We start from the raw sequence: 16,227 nt of genomic DNA, 5'->3' as shown, positions 1-16,227 counted from the left end.
CTGCTGTGGAAAATGGTATGTTGGTTCTTCAAAAAAAACTAAACATGGAATTCCTATATGACCTGGCAATTCCATCTTCAGGCATATACCCCAAAGAATTGAAAGCAGGGCTTGATGAGATCTATTTGTACACCCATGTTTATAGCAGCACTATTCACAACAGCCAAGGAAGGAAGCAACCCAAGTGTCCATCAATGAATGAATGGTTAAAATGTGCTATATACACATAATGGAATATTATTCAGACTTAAAAAGGAAGGAAATTGTGATATATGCTGTAATATGGGTGAATCTTGAGGACATTATGCTAAGTGAATTAAGTCAGAAGCAAAAGGACATATCATATGATTCCACTTACATGAGTACCGAGAGTAGTCCAATTCATAGAGTCAGAAAGTAAAGTAGTGGTTAAAAGGGGCCAGAGAAAGGGGGATGAAATTGGGAGGTTACTGTTTATGGGTAATAGTTTCAGTTTAGGACAATGAACAAGTTTCAAAAATGGATGAGTAATGGCTGCACAATGTGAATGTACTTTATGCCACTGAACTGTATAATTAAAAATCATTAAACTAATAAATTCTATGTTATGTGTATTTCACTACAGTTAAAGAAAAAGAAATTGCAATGGGAAACTACTACACACTCATCAGAATGTCTGCAATTTATCTGAAAGTATCAAATGCTGAAAAGAATTTGGAAGAAATGGAACTCTCATACAGTGCTGGTGAGAAAGCAAAATGGTATAACCATTTGGAGAAGTTTGTCAGTTCCTTATAAATTTAAACATAAAATGACCACATCCAGTAATTCCAATTTAAGGCCTTTATCCCAGTGAAATGAAAATACATTCACACAAAGACACACATGCAAAGAGTACCTTTATTCACAACAACCGAAAACTGGAAAAAATCTAAATGTTTAACCAAAAAATAAATTAGTGATAAACACAAAAAGGAGGAATCTCAACTACATACTAAGTGAACAAAGCCAAACAAAGAAGAATATAGACTATATGATTCCATTTAAATGCAATGCTAGATAAATAAGTTGCTTCTGTATAGCAGAGAGAACTATGTTCAGTATCTTGTAGTAACCTATAGTGAAAAAGAACATGAAAACAAACATATGTATGTATATGTATGACTGAAACATTATACTGTACACCACAAATTGACACACTGTAAACTGACTATGCTTCAACAACAACAAAAATGCAATGCTAGAAGAGGCAAAACTAATAAACAAATCAGTGGTTGCCTGGAGCCAAGAGGGAGGAATGGGACATGAGGGGATTTTGCAGGGTAATTCAAATATTCTGTATTTTGATTATGGTGGTAGTTACAGTGTACACATGTGTCAAAATACATCAAACTGTACACTTAAAAAATGGGTGCGCTTTACTTGGATATAAATTATCCTTCAATAAAAATGATTTTTTCTTAGTTTATGAAAACTTAGTATATAAAAAGATGGCATTTTACATCAGTGGGGAAAGGATCCCTTAGGCGGTCTAGAGAATTGGCTGCCCAAGTAGAAAAAAATAAAAAGTAGGTATTTTTCACCATATCCAAAAATATGCCAAATGCAATCCAGATCAAAACCTAAATCATACAATATTCAAAAAAATGCCTAATGTACTGATGTAAATCTATAAATCTAAACCTATAAAGTAATCTCATAAAAGTGCTAGAAAATACGAGATTATTTTGGTATCTTTATAAGCATGCTAAAACTCAGAAGCCATAAGACAGATTCAACTATACCAAAAATTTTTAAATTCATGACTAGATACTATAAAATTAAAAGATGAGACCAATTTGCAAATTATAATAAATGATTAATGATATACAGGGTGCCTATAAATAAGAGTAAAAAAACAAAGAACATAACAGAAAATGAGCCCAAAAATCCTGGCAGTTTTATAAAGCTGTATTTAAACATTCAAATATTGGAAAAGACTATTTATACATAAAATAAATAAGCAATGAGGTAAATCGGCAGTCTCGTACACTGTGTTGGGAATGAAACTTGCTCAGAAAGATTTTTTAAAGAGTAATTAGCAATAGCTATCAGATTTTTAAGCTGATACAGCTCATGATCTAACAATCATATTTACAGAAATCTACCTTACAGAAATAATATATACCATTATTTGTAATAGCAAAAATTGAAAACCACCTAAATTCCACAGTAAAGAATTTCATAATACATTATGAACTCTGAGTTAGTTCCTAGTTCAGCTCTAAAGACTGGCAGAACTCATAAGATTGATAGTCTTCCATCTCAAGTTTCTGTCAGGACATATGTTACATATTCAACATTCTTTTCCTTTCTTGAGGTTTTTTTTTTTCCTCTTCCCCAGCCCCAGGCTGATATGGTAAAATTATCTGTAGTTATGTGGGCTGTGGTGTCATGCACACATTTAATGCAGTAATTAAAAAGTATTGTTTTGTATTGTTCAACTCCATTCTCTTAGTTTCTCTAGCCAAAATCTCAAAGTCATCTTTTACTCATCCCTTTACTTTACACTTACATCTGACCATTACCAAATCCTACGGACTATAACTTGAACACATACCAATAGTTCAACTACTTCTCATCAACCTCCCTGGCTCACCCTGTCCAACTCACCAGCATCACCTCCTATCTGTATTACTGTAGTAGCCTATCAACTGGTCTCCTGATTCTGCCCTTCACCTCTTTCAGCCTATGCTCAACATGGCAGCCAGAGTGATCTTGCTAAAATGAAACGTGACCTTCACTCCTCTGCTCAAAACCCTTAACAGCTTGCCATCTCACTCAGAGGTAAAAGGCAAACTTTTTATTATGACCAAATGATCTGTACCCTACATTTGCTCTCTGACTCGACTTCCATCATCTACTTTCCTAAGGCCACTCAGGCCACCTCACTTTTCCTCAAACACATCAGGCACTCTCCCACTTCAGGGATTCCATATTCACTACACCCTTTGCCTGAAATGCCCCCACCCCTCTTCATCCACATGGCTAACTCTCTTATCTCCTTCAGTTCTTTACTCAAGTTACCATCTCAGTGAGATTTTTGTTGGCCACTCAAATTTACACTCAGCTCCTCCACCTCCAAATACTTTATATCCCACTTCCTTTATTTTCTCTCCTGAAAAGCACTAAGTAACACAGTATCTTTTACATTATCTTGTTTACAGTCTTTTCCCTTACTAAATATAAGTTCCAAGAAAACAGGAGTTTTGGTGGATTTTCTACACTGCTGTCCCCACTAGCACCTAGAAAAATACCTATGGCACAGCAGGTGCTCAATAAACATTTGCTAAGTGAGTGAGGTAGACGCACATATAGCCATTCATATAGTGGAAAAGATTTCTGTAACTTATTGTTAAGAGGAAAAAATCAAGTTGTACAGAATACAAGTTCAGAACAAAAATCCATACACATGCAATGAATACTCTGAAAATAAAATTAAGAAAGAATGCCATTAGTAATAACATTAAAAAAATTAAATTCTTAAGAATATATAACAAAGTATATTTCTTTTGAACAAAAGAACCTCAAGACCTGTACAATGAAAACTACAAAACACACACACAAAATTAAAGATCTAAATAAAGGGAAAGACTTTCCATGTTCATGGATTGAAAGATATAATATTAAGGTAGCAATACTCCTTAAACAGATCTACAGATTCAACAGAAATCTTATCAAAATCCCAGCTGTCCTTTTTCAGAAATTGACAAGCTAACCCTAAAATTCACGCAGAAATTCAAGGAGTCCAGATAGCCCAAAAAGGAACAAGGTTTGAGTATTCACATTTCCCAATTTCAAAACTTACTGCAAATCTACAGTCATCAAGAATTTGTGTTACTGGCTGAAGAACAGACATACAGATCAATGGAAGAAAACTCAGAGTCCAGAAATAAATTCTTAAATTTATGGTCAACTGATTTTCAACAAGGGTGCCAAGACAATTCATAAGAAAGAACAGTCTTTTCAACAAATGGTGCCGGGACAACTAGATATCTACAGGTAAAAGAATAAAGTCAGACCCTTACCTCACATAACACCATACGTAAAAATCAACTCAAAACAGATGACAGACCTATAGGTAAGAGTTAAAACTACAAAACTCTTAAAGAAAACAGTTATAAATCTTTATGCCCTTGGTAAGGCAATGGTTTCTTAAATAACAATATCAAAAGCAACAAAAGAAAAACAGATAAACTGGACTTACCAAAATTTATACCTTGTGTGCTTCAGAGGAAACAATCATGAAATGGAAAAAAAAAAAAAAACAAACTTACAGAATGGGAGGAAATATTTAGAAATCATATTATCTGAAAAGGGATTTGTATCCAGAACATATAGAAACACTTAAAAGTCAACAATAAAAAGAAAAATGACAATTTAAAAGTCTCAAGGATTTGACTAGATCTCCAAAGACAGACAATCATCATTAGTCATTTAGCAAATGCAAACCAAAAAATCACAGAGATACCTTCACACTTACAAGACAGCTAAAATAAAGGACAGACAGTAAGTCTGGCAAGAAAGTAAAGAAAACAGAAGCTATCCTCATACACTGTGGATGCAATTTTAAAATGGTGCTGCCACTTTGGAAGAGTTTGGCAGTTCCTCAAAATGTTAAACAGTTAGCTATGACCCCGCAGTTTCACTCCTAGGTATGCCTCCAAGAGAATGAATATGTATGTCCACACAGAAGCCTGTATATGACTGTTTACAACATAATTCACAATAACCAAAATAATGAAAACAATCCAAAGTTGTCAACTGATGACTGAATAAACAGTATGTGTATATTCATACAGTGTAATACGAATGAGTCTTGAAAATACTAGTTAAGTAAAAGAAGTCATACACAAAAGGGACACATTTTATGATGCCATTTATATGAAACATACAGAACAGGCAACCCACAGAGAAAGCAAGCAGATTAGTAGTTGCTAAGGGATAAAAAAAAAAAAAAAGGAAAGAATGGTGAATGACTACTAACAGGTACAGGGTTTCTATTGGGGGATGATGAAAATGTCCTAAAATCAGATAATGGTGATGGCTACACAACTGAATATACTAAAACCCACTTTTTAAAAGGGTGGACTTTTATGGTATGTGAATTGTATCTCAATAAAATTGGAACTTTTAAAAAAATATATGGCGTGATTTTTTTAAAACCCCAGACAGGAAGAAAGCTACAAGTATCTGTACTTATACAGATGTATTTGTTTGGTATCTGCCAGGCGTTTTTATGTCCTTCTACACACAAGTTTAGCAACTGTTAAGTTTTGGAATTGGCTAAAAAAGGAAAGAGGAAACTTTCAGTTCTTTTTATATTTCAAAAATACATCTTTTTTTTTCTGTATTTCTTTATTCTCAAAAATAATTCTACATACCAACATTGAGGGAGCAACCAACCAACCACTAAATATAAGAGACTCTCTGAAATATAAAAGTGCTAGAATTTCTGGTTTTATGATTTATAGGAATAACCTAATATTTTAAATTGAGGCACATTTATACATAGGAGTAGAACTTTGGGATCACAGAGACTGTGTATTGGAAAAGAATCAAACTCGCTTTCTAACATGACCCTTGGCCTTCAGCTCCCTCGGGGTTCTGTGAACATTTCCAAAAGTAAATAAAAACTATGCTGACTCAGTACAGATCTCAAGCATAATCTATGGAGATCCTTTAGAAATTCCAAATTATGAGAATTATTTCAATTTCCAGGCTTTAATGATATATTACTTATTCTAGTCAACAATTCTATGATCTGAAAACAAGCAATTGTGCCTCATACATAGTCCCCACTGACTAATTATTCTGAAATTTTCCTCTGAGTTCTTTTTGCACAATAGCTAACTTGAGTTCAATCTTATACAAAGCTTAACCTAAAATTAAACCTAGAATTGTATTAGCATTCAGCACATACACACACAAAATACTTATAATGCAATATACTAAAAGAACTAAAGGTAGCTGGGTTTTCCTTGAAATAATCATGAACACATATTTTCAGTTTAATTTTATTGCACCTGTCTATCAAATGCAGAATCTAAACCCATAAAATAAAATCTGAGTTACTGGCTTCTAATTTAACTTCAAAACGCTTTTAAAAATTTTACAACATGTAATTTTAAGTGAACTAGACTGCACTGTTCAAATAGAGAACTGTTTTTCTAAAGACCAACCACAGTTGATCTTTAATGTCTAGTAAAATACTTCAATGTAGCCTAATTATAAATTCTTTTGAGCAGTTATCAACTGGAATAATATTTCTCTAACTAGAAAATAAAATGCAATTCTGATCAATCAGTATATGAACATTCTCCTCCAATACTCACAAATGTCTGAAACTACACATTAAAAAAATTAGACAGACAACAAACATTAACTTTTCTCACTGAGTAATTTTCAATTCAAAAGCAAAGAAATTATTTAATTTCAATTGAGGTTAAGTGCTAACTCAGGAAAAGCAGAATTCAGTAACCACATAATAAAAAGAAAGCCCTAATACTAGTGAGTACAAGGAGATTCTCAAGGAAGGCTTCCCTGAGTAACATACAGGCTGAACCCTAAAGGGTGGGTAAAATTTGTTGCCTAACTGTGTTCCAAGCAAACTGAAATGCACTGGGCAAAAGGCTTGGAACAAGGAGGTTGGATATCTCAAAAAACTGAAAAAAGGCCAATACTGTTAGATGATTCTAAATGAAGGGGAGTGTGAAGGAAAATAAAGCTGAGGAAGTACAGAATCCAGATCATGTGGGACCTTGTAGACCAATTAAGCATTGTATTTTATCCTAAAAGCAACAGAAAGATAGAGAAAAAATTTAAACAGAAAGTACCAAGGTTAGACTTGCACTTTTAAAAGATCACTGGAAAAGAATAATTTGTTCACAATAATCTAAAACAATTATAAACTATTAGAAATGATAGGGAGTTCACCCAAGTTAATGAATACAAAATCAATATTAGCAACGATCAAATATAATAAAAAAGATCCTATTTACAAAGCAAATATACATATATATCAATCAAATATCTAGGAATAAATTTAATAAAGTATGTGTAAAAAGCATCTGAAAAGAAAACTGTAAAATATAAAAGAATTAAATAAATGGCAAGATAAACTATGTCAATTCTCAAGTTAATTTATATATTCAATGCAATTCCAATTAATACTCCTGGAACTTGATAAACTGGTTTTAAATTATTATGGAAGAATGAAAGTCTATGAAGAATCAAGACAATTCTGAAAATGAATAAAGGGGTAGACTTTGACTCAGATTTCAAAGCTTATTTTAAAGCTATTTGAAATAAAACAATATAGTACTGGTGCTTAAAAAAAGGGAAAGAAAAAGAATAAAGAACCTAGAATCAAACCCAAGCATTTGGCAGATGATACAGGTGACTTTTTTTTTTTTTTTTAAAGAAAAAAACTAACGTGGAAAGGATTCAATACTTAATGTTGGGACAACTAGTTTTTCATATGGAAAAAAAAATTAATTCCTAATTCCCTATCGGATGGACCTAAATGGGGGGGGGGGACTATTAGCAGACAATATAAAAAGGGGATTTCTTCAATAAACAACACAAATCATAAAAGATTCATAATTTTGACATAAAAATTAAGATTCTATATCCCAAAAGGAATACCACAATGGGCAGTAAGTAGGATTTTCTTATATTTTATTCTTATTCAGATAATTTTCTTGGCTGCATTATAAAGAAGATTGATAAGAAGAACTCCAAGGTCCTTTATAACATAAATGCTGCATTTTTTAAATTTATGAAACATTTAAAACATACAGAAAATGGTAAAATTCATATCCATATATCCACCACCCAGAATAAATAACCAGGGAAATGCAAATTAAAATGAGATATTTCACACCGATCAAATTAGCAAAAGTTTTTAAATATGACTATCTCAAGTATAGGCTAGGAGGCTGGAAGAAGGTAAAGTACATACTGACACAACCATTTCAGAGAATTTAGTACTATCTAGCAAAGTTAAAGATATCCACAATCTGTTTCTCAGCAACTTCACTTCCATCAATCTTCCCAAAGAAATACATGCATTAACAAATGTGTAAAAATGACCACTGCAGCATTGTAATACCAAAAAAGAAAAAAACTCAAAATCTATCTATAATGGGACACATACAGCTCACATAGGATACAATGGAGCACCAATACAGCAGTTAAACTACATAAACTAGAGCTACATGCAACAACATGCATATCTCAAAAAATACTGAGTGAAAAAGAAAGCAAGTTGATTAACGGTATGTGCAATACAATACCATTTTGTAAAAATTTTAGAACATAAAATCCAATACCATATATATCATTTATAGATACAAATACACACATACAGTAAAAGTATAAACAAGGATATGAAACCCAAGAACCTCAGGATAGTTATTACCTTGAGTAAAGAGAGACAGTAACAGGACTTAGAGGTGAGGTGGCTACAAGTGAACATTTAAGACAGAATCTGTTTCTCAAAGGATCAAATTGGCGTAATTTATAGTTCTGGGTGGTGGGCAAATGAGCATTTGCTATATCATTTACTGCATGTTTTAAATGTTTTGTGATTAAAATATATACATACATTTTAAAAAGGAAAAAAAAACTGAGCAAATAGTATCCAAGCAGAAAATTACCTTGGAGATGATCTAATCCAAGCCACTCCCTTTATAAAAGAACTAAGGAAAGATATCAGAATTAGAATATGAAATAAATACTACTGCAGTCACGGCTATTTTAAACACATACTAGGTAGCTAAAATAGCACTTAAGGGAATTAGATTTTGATTGCTTTAAAGAAAATCCTGGTAGGCTAAATAGCGGTGAGCCCCAATTTCTCAAAATCTGGTGTTAGCTAGAAATATGGAAAATGAACACACACAAGCACACACACACACGCAAGCACGCACACACACACTCTCCTTCCCTCCCCTCCTAGGAATTCCTTTTCAAAGGCAGCACAAACATAGGCAGTAAAGTAGGGCCACAGCAGGACTCTGGCTCACTGTCCCGGCTGACCCTAATCTATCTTTTCGTAAAATTACCTAAAGTTCTGAAGCCTAGAGGGTTGCTCCTGATCATACTTAAGAGTTCATTAGCCCACAGCAGATATCTAAAAGAATTCCTGACCTAACCAGAAAGTAGTTCATTCATCCAGCACTTACAAAACACCTAAAATGGCACATGAAAAAAAAAATGAGACAGACAGCAAATACTTACTTACAGAATCTTCAATCCAGGAATAAACTGTTTTATTTCAGTTCAGATAAATGACTTACCTATTTTCCAACTGAGATCCATTTATTTCTAAGTTCACCCCCTACCTTTCCTCTACCCAAAAGATGGAAGACAAATTTCGGGCAGGAGGAAGTAAGGTGACTCTTTACTGAGTTAAATGAAACCCTAAGATTTTTACTTTTTCATTTTGAAGATAATTTGAAGTATATTTACACTGGGCAATAATTAAATTTAAAAAATACATAATTTTAAATGCGTAAATCTAGTTTTATGTATATAAAAGACTAAAGTTAGCTCAGTTTTTCTAATATACTATATTTGTGTTCTCATTTCAACATTATAATCAATTTTTAAGAAGCACTTCCATTCTGTCAAGCACAGTGCACCCCTACATTACATTAGCTACCAACCTTTATCCATTTAATTTTCTATTTTCCCTCTCTGTTCTTTAAACATGTTTAATATGTGTCCTAGTCCATTTAGGCTGCTAAAAACAAAATACCATAGACTGGGTGGTGTGTAACAAACAAATTTATTTCTCACAGTTCTGGAGCCTAGGAAGTCCAAGATCAAGGCACTGGCAGATTCGATGTCTGGCAGGAACGAGCTTCGTGGTTCCTAGATGGCTGTCTTCTGGCTGGATCCTCAAATGGCAGAAGAAGGGAGGGAGACCTCTGGAGTCTTTTAAAGGGCATTAATCCCACCACAAGGGCTCCATTCTCATGACCTAATCACCTTCCAAAGGCCCCATCATTACACGGCAGGGGAGGGGGGATGTTAGGATTTCAACATATAAACTTTGAGGTGGGGAGTGGGGATGACGTAAACATTCAGTCTACAGCAATGTTATAGACATCGCAAAACGTGTAAGAAATAGAATATGAATGAAGCAGCTTAAGTTATTAGGGAAGCTTTCCACTTCTTAGGACCTCTAGATTTGGATTATCTTAAACAGCATAGTTTTCTATCACTAACACAGAATACGACACATTATCAGCTCACTTCAAAAAACTAGAAAAATGTTACCTAGTTAATCTTCCTGTGAAATAGGATCCATCAATTAGTACACATCACAAACAATAAGTGCTCAGAAGATGTATTTTTTAATTCCCAAAATGAAACCTTTAACTATTTAATAAAGGCAAATAATTAATATTCTTATTCATGGTACATTGTAAGGTTATCAACATTGACACATACATGCACAGAGGTACAATAAACAGAATTCCTAGGAAAAAGTACCAAGATAATAAGCTGGAAACAACCCATATTTCATATTTCTCCCCATGACCCATTAGTTTTATATAGAAAACACTGCTGGGTATTTCATCCTTTCCCTTCCAAAGAACAGGATTATGCTTTACATATCGTGAGAGATAGGAAATCACTTGTCACCAGTATGAAGAAAGTCCTGTAGTGGTTACCTGCAGTGCTAGAGGTTATCATCTCAGAAGAAAATAAAGACCCATCAATTTTAGAGAGGGTGTTAAAGGGTGCAAGGAAGTGACAAAATGTGACATTTGTCCATACTGAGTGGTACATACATGGTCGTTATATTATTCTCTGTCCTGTCTGTATACTTAGTTTGGAAGGAAAATTCAAAATTTATTCTGCATCATAAAGAATATAAAAATAGGTGAGTTAGGATATTGGCTAGAATTCACAAGGGCAATTCTAAGACGACTTTCTCAACACTCAAGAGGAAGGCTGCTGAGGTAGAAGTCTATTAGAAACCTGAAATGGGTAAGTCATCCTTTTTGATACGAGGAGACAAGAGTTATCAAATGACAGATTATGTACTGGTAGCATCTTCATGTAGCCCCCAGCTATGAAATTTGTGTACTTGTCTCAAATGTAAAAGGAACATCCTGAATCACTTAAGTACAACGGGCACCTATTAAGAACTAAAAAAGAGCTAAAAGCCTGCATACCACAGAGACAGGTCAAAAAACGTTTCATGTTTTATTTCTGTAACATAAAGGGATCTGTGCTTGACTAATCTCAATTGATCCCAAAGGGTACAGAAGATCAACTTCTGGAACACACTGAGTGTTAAGTAAGAGTCACCACATTAGTCTCCACACTAGCCAGCCAAGAGTTTCATTTAAGGAAGACTTTACCCTACTCGTATGAGTGTTCAGGGCTCATATACCACCTCTTTGTTTTTATCCGCAGCACACATGCTGACTTTTAGTTAATGAAGTCTTCTATGATCCACATACGACATCTTATAGTAGATTCCTGCAGATTTCCTAGAATTGAACTTCTGGAATAATCTTGTCTATTAAGATTCTAAGCCTCCAAAACCCCTTTTCCTTTCAGGCCAACCTTCTGATTCACTCGCCATTTATCAAATTAACAGGAGAGATCAGAAGTAAATCAAATTACACAAGTGATTTGACTTTGGACTAATAATACTGAATAATGCATTACTAATTATTAAGATCTACTATTTATTTCAAATGTAGTTACCAAATGTAAAATAAACTCACACACTAAGTATTTCCCAAAATAATACTTCTATGGAAAGGTTAAAAGTGTCAATAGAGAAAACCATGAAAATATACCAAGGTTCCAATCACCTGTCTACCACTAACCAACTTGTTTTCCAGAGCAACTCACTAAATCGTTATAGTCACTTTATACAGTAGTATTAATCTCCTTTTTCGAGAATGATTCCATTTGAAAAACATAATCCTCTGAAACAAAGCAAGCAGCACCTTTATTTGACCGAAGGAAGGTACAGAGTCAAGGCTCAGAAAGCTAAATGACCTGCTCGTGCCCAGCTAGGAAGGTGTCAGAAGAAGGATGATCTTCTGACACCAAAGTTAGTGCTTCTTCCTCCACATCAATGGTTCTCAGTGGCTTTTGTTCACAGAACCTGTTGAGACTTTGAAGCACGTAAAATTTTAAATATAATTTTAGGGAGTTCACAAGTTACATAGCTTAGAATCAAACAGTAATAACTGTCAGCTAAATCTTATGAGCAACCAGCAGCATTCAAAAAGTACTAGCCCTATTTCATGTTCAGGTAAACCTTATACTTAATAATCTTCTTTTTGACTTACTATCCATAATGGTATTTACTCATTAAAGACAGCTGGATCAAAGCACTGTAAGTGGCATTTCTGGGATTAAATGAAAACAAAAAGTCAGCAAAGAAATTTACTATGTATTTAAATCATTTCATTAAAAAAAACTATATAGCATCTTTTAAGTATTTCAAACATCTCATGTTTTGGATATAGGATATAAGTTTGTAGATTAACACTATTTCTACTTAACTGTAATTTTACTTTATTTGCTTTATCAGAAGAAAAAGCCCCATTTCCTGCACTGCTATGATCAGAAAAGGCCCACTGATGGCATCTTGTGAAGGCTGCCTTCTACTAGTATCTTAGAAAACACGTAACTCCAAGAAGGTGATTGGTTAATCCCAAAGTAAAGTAACAACTCCTCCCAACAGGTGGGATGGAACACATGCAGTTCTGAACCAGTCTAGAGGCTCAAATTGTGGCCCTGGCTCTGCCACCTGGTGACTTTTAGAAAATCATTTTAAAGCTCTGCACTTTAATTTCCTCATGTGTAAAATGAAAGGAGTAACTGACCTCAAGGTTAGTCCTTCTCAGGCTTAAAACGTCTGAATTTTTAACAAGACAGAATGATAATTATCCCAGAAAAATATCCAAATATTCACAGGCAATTGCCAAAATTAATTTATTTATTTTATACAATACATCCACACACACAAACACTAACATACTATGTGCCAGATACTGGGTGGTGGACTGGGATCAAGATATGAAGCGTCTAACATGTGCCAGACGGTATATAAAGCAAAGAGTTAAAGAGTATTCTTCAGAACAGGAGCTGGGAGTGGAGGGTGTTGAGTCCACAGAACTGCCCTAGGATTGGAAGGGCACTAGGAAAATGGGGCTCCATTATGCAACAGAGTTTCACAAAAAAAATGGTGTTATGTGGAGAAAGTCACTAAACTATACGCTTCCAAAAAACAGAGACATGAGTCTTCTCTTTGTAACCTAGAGTTCACAGTAGCCCCAGTAAGTACCTAATAAATGTTAGTCAGCCACTTACTAACAACCTAGTCATCCATACTCTGGTAACACACTCTGGTGAACGCCAGTCGTCCTTGCCCTTAAAAAGTGAACTAGTGAGCAAGAAAACAACGTGAAGAATAATATGCTAGAGTCCACTGTATGTATATAAGGTGTTTTTGAGCCCATTCAGGAAAACTGGGTAGGATGACTTTAAAGGTTAATACTTTTTAAGTGCCTATGTGTTAGGCATGTTATGTACGTGAATCTACAGTTCTGAGTTAGCCTCACCATCCCATTTTACAGATGACAAAATTTGCAGCTCAAGAATAAATAACTCGCCAAGGGTCAGACAACTCGGGAAAGATCAGAATTAAAAGCAGAATCTAGTTCCAAAGCTATTTCCACTATACGTAACACAATGTCTCTGACTTTTATACTTTACATTAGCAGTGGGGAGAGAGCAGGGACTGTCAAAATCACCCCAAAACTGGTGTCCTGAATCATCATGAAAAGAGCATCTAAGACTTTACCCAAGTATTTTACTTGAAAAAATCACTTTTGAAAATTTGTCTTCACTCTTAAAAACCAGAAACCTAATTTTTTACGTACTTAATGTTTCTACATCTTGACCTATACAAGTATAAATAAAAGGGTGCAACATGACTGAAGAACATAACCAGTAATCATTTAAGAAAATAGACACTTTATAAACACCATTTCAAGTGCTTGGGTTGAAAAACTTAGGTGTGATCCAGTTTTGGATTATTCCACCGACTTCATATTGAGACAAACAGCAAATGATTCCAAAAAAAATCTTTCAGGGGGATAAAGGACTGTTCTGGGAGGAGAGAGGAGGGTCATTTAGAAATGATCTATAGTTAAAGAAACAAAACTTGAGTAAATGTTTTATGTCAAAGACACTGCAGGTACCCAATAAATCTTGTTACATGGGCTGGGCAAGTGGGTTGAGAATGTGTCATCCTCTTGCTTCTGACCAGTATGTACTCTTATTTTTTAAGCCATGAAAAAAGTGTAAATTTCAGAAAGCTAAAATAAAAGCAGCTTACAAAACCTGTAAAAAGGGATCAAACTACTGTAATTTGTATCTCTGTGTAAAGTTAAACTCCTCAGTAACCCAGCAATGTCAGAGGACTGTGTACATACTACTCAGCATACTAAAACTAGTTAATAAATATTGACACAAGAAGACTTTCAGAGCTTACGTTCTAATTTTGTACAGAGACATTATTTGTTGAAGCTCCTTGTTTCTGTTTTCTTATGATTGCCTAGTTTCTTGAAAGGGCTTCTGGTCATTCCTTGGACTTATCGGCACCATCATTCATACTGTATTCATTCCATTAAAAATGTGGTGAGTAACTCAGATTTACAAGCAGGATCCAATTTCAAAGTTATTTCCACTTCTTTTTAACTTCCTAAGTCAAAAGTGTGAGATAAACACTTCTCACCCCGCTTGTCCAATTCATTGCCCAAGATTTACTGGGTATTCAAAGGGTCTTTTCACAAGTAACTTTTTACAGTTGTACTTCTAAACTTCAGGTCATTTCAAACCCTCTTCCCTCCCTCGCAAAAAATATGGAATAATTTGCTGCTTCTTTCAATATTGCAGGTTGTGGAAAGATCCGAAATTATGGGTCATATCTGTATTACTTCGTGACTGATGGAGGGTAACTTCGGAATTATCTTTCGCGGATTCCAAGATTAACCAAACACCGTGTATATTAAAATTTTTAACAATTTTATGAACTAAAGCTTTTGCAGCATTCAATTCTGACTTTACCAACAAAAACCTCTATACCGTGACGAGTAAAGAGTTCATTTTCTCAACTGGGAAAAAAAAAAAAAAAAGCCAACTGTTGGCAGATCTGCATTAAACAGAGTCTCCGGCGAGCCCAGCAGCACACGTTAATTTCAGAATCGCGATGAGTAATATGCGAACACAACCCTTGGGCTTGATTTACCACTTCATTAGCCCCCCCCCCACCAGCCCACCCCACCAAAGCACACGTCTGAATAGGTCTTCACCAAGACGGCCAAAACCTCGAAAACACCGAGAAAGAGTTCCCCTTGGAAGGAAAAGGCCAGCCTTTCCCAGCCTGGGGCCCAGGCCAGCTCGGCGAGCTCCGCTTCAAGGAGGGCCACCTTCGGCGCCCCGCACGCCCCGCCCCGGGCCCGCTCGCGTCCCCTTGGGCGACAAAACCCTCCCTCCGGCGCCGGGCCAGGACTGACAGTTACGGCGGCAGCAGCCGCTGCTACCAGCGGCCTACTTCTGGCACCGGCCCCTCCGGACCACTCACCCCTAAACACTCGCCCCAGCGGGGGAGGGGGCGTCTCGGCCCTCGCCGGAGCCCGCCCGGAAGGGGGGGGCTCCAGTGGCAGAAGGGGCAATGAGAGGTGCCGCCCGGCCTCCCCGGCCCAGGCCCCGGCCCCGTCCTCAGCCACACTGACCTGTCGTCGCCCCCGCGCCTGTGCTGCGGCCCTCGCAGCAGCGGCCGCCTCACTGGTCGTCGTCGCCCTCGCCCACCGCCTCCGCCCGCCACCGCCTCGTTCCCTGTCGCTGCCGCCACCGCCGGCGCTCATGCGGGACCCGCGCTTCCTTCTCCGGAGACCGAGGCCGGGAAAGGGGGCGCAGGGGCCGCAGGAAACCCCGCGCTCGTCGCCCGCCGCCGCTCCGCCGCTGCCTGTCCGCGCCGGGGGGCTAGAGGCCCTCCTGGCCGGAGCGAGGTGTGAGCTGCTCCGAGCGCGGCCCCGATGAGGAGCCGAGGCAGGCGCCGCCGCCCGCGGCCGTGAGCGCCGGGTCGGCGGAGGTGAAGCGCAATTCGGCGGCAGCGGCGGAGGATGGCGGGCGCCTGAGAAGGCGGAAGGCTACGCG

The 16,227-nt window shown here is 36.6% G+C and overlaps 1 protein-coding gene across 4 annotated transcripts in view; it reads right to left on the bottom strand.

The window, feature by feature from the left end:
• The window catches only part of UBE3A (ubiquitin protein ligase E3A), a 77,142-nt gene extending 61,201 nt beyond the window's left edge, over positions 1-15,941 (bottom strand). For all 4 annotated transcript variants that reach the window (XR_012502738.1, XM_074354171.1, XM_074354170.1 and 1 more), the window contains exon 1: positions 15,804-15,941. The gene's annotated coding sequence lies outside the window, so the exon portion shown is untranslated. The remainder of the gene's footprint in view (positions 1-15,803) is intronic.
• Between the last annotated feature and the right edge of the window lie 286 nt (positions 15,942-16,227).

This window comes from Camelus bactrianus, chromosome 27 (genome assembly GCF_048773025.1).
Source record: "Camelus bactrianus isolate YW-2024 breed Bactrian camel chromosome 27, ASM4877302v1, whole genome shotgun sequence".
NCBI lineage: Eukaryota > Metazoa > Chordata > Mammalia > Artiodactyla > Camelidae > Camelus > Camelus bactrianus.
The sequence above is the reverse complement of the archived record's forward strand: the minus strand, read 5'-3'. Positions and strand labels throughout refer to the sequence as shown.